Below are 1,670 nucleotides of genomic sequence, written 5' to 3' on the forward strand. Positions count from 1 at the left end.
GCGCCGCTGTAACTCAACATGACTCTGTTGCTTTCAGTAAAACTTGTGATTTCCCCCAGCAGCCACACCGGGCATTTACCAATGGGTCCTGCTCACCCCCCAGAGCCCGGACCCCAGCCCGCCCCGTGCCTCCCCCTCCAGCGTCACCAGCCCAGCCCTCCCGTCAGAAGGAAAAGCTTTTGTGCATCCACTAACATCTGCCACAGCAGCCTTAAAGCAACATGCTTTTGCATGAGTTTGAGTCTTTCGTTTGTATTCTTTTTCACTTTTTTTTTTTGTCCTCATCATAATAATTATAAATATACTACATGCTTGTTTGAAGAGGTGATACATGGGTAAAAGGAAAAAAAAAAAAGGCACATTATTCACTAGAGAGGTAGGACTTTCATTTAACCAGATCTTAGTACTCTTGTCAAAATCTGGTTTGATTAGGGTGATCTATTTTTTAATTTTTTTTTAATTCCTTTTTTGTTGGTGGGACAATCTTTAATTTTCTAAAGATAGCACAAACATCAGCTTTTCAGCCACCCGCATGCCACCCTGGATGTCCTTCGCTGCCTTCTTGCACGTGGGCGTTTCAACCAAGCCCGAACCCAAACCGAGCCGAACCCAGAGGATGCTGAACCTGCCTGAGCATCCCTCCGCACCAAAGGGCTGAGCACCGCTGACAGGTGGGACCCCAGCAGCCGAGTTACAAAGGACCTTCATCTCCCCATGGGTGTAGGCAGCCCACACCGACCCCCTCCAAGCTCGCCGGCGGCTTCTCTGCACTTTGGACCCAGCGGCCCCCCAAATCCGGGGGAGCAGAGCCGTGGCATCGGGCTGGGCTCAGCTCCTGGCCATCCAAAGGGTTGGCGGTGGCGGGACCGTGGCTGAAGAGCTGATGCTGTCCCCATCAGAGCCGAGCGTGCATGGTCTGGTTTAAGTTGATATATATGTGCGTGTGTATACATGTATGTACTGTAGATATATACACTGTATAAATATCCTCACTCACATATACATATATTATAGCCGTAGCAATTACAGACTTTTTGTGGGTGGTTTTTTTTTTTTGTTTAAGTCGATTCTTTTTTCCTATTATTTTTTTTCTTGCTTTTTTTTTTTTGTTTGTTTGTTCTTTTGCTTCATGTAAGTGAGTACCTTGTATCTGAAGCCCTTTCCGAATTGGCACATGCCAAATCTGGATCTTTATTCCTCGAGACAAAGGAAATGCATCTATTTTAAGATGCCTTTTTGATTTTTTTTTTGTTTGTTTTGTTTGTGGTTTGTTTTTCTTTTGAGCAGCAGGTGGTTTTGAGTAAAAATAGCTTTAGCAATTCCCAACACTTAGTGATGGATGCCTTGGCTATGGGATGCATAGCTAAAAAAAAATAAAATACATTAAAATTTAGAATGACAGAAAAAAAAAAAGATAAAAGATAAGGAAAAATATCTAAAGCATCAATAAAGTTAAAATCTATTTTTGTATAAATGTAATTTTATCCCTTACGTATTCTTGGATATTTTCTTTCTGGATTGTTTTATTTCTGCTACAGAGATTGTTATAAACTCTCTCTATTTTTTTTTTCTCTCTCTCGTTCTCTCTGTAAGTGTTCAGCCACAGGGACAGGGGTCTGCAGAAGAGGGAGAAACTTTTGACCGTGTTTTAAAGGCTTTATATGAAATCT

This window comes from Pterocles gutturalis, unplaced genomic scaffold (genome assembly GCF_000699245.1).
Source record: "Pterocles gutturalis isolate BGI_N339 unplaced genomic scaffold, ASM69924v1 scaffold852, whole genome shotgun sequence".
In the NCBI taxonomy this organism is placed as follows: Eukaryota; Metazoa; Chordata; class Aves; order Pterocliformes; family Pteroclidae; genus Pterocles; species Pterocles gutturalis.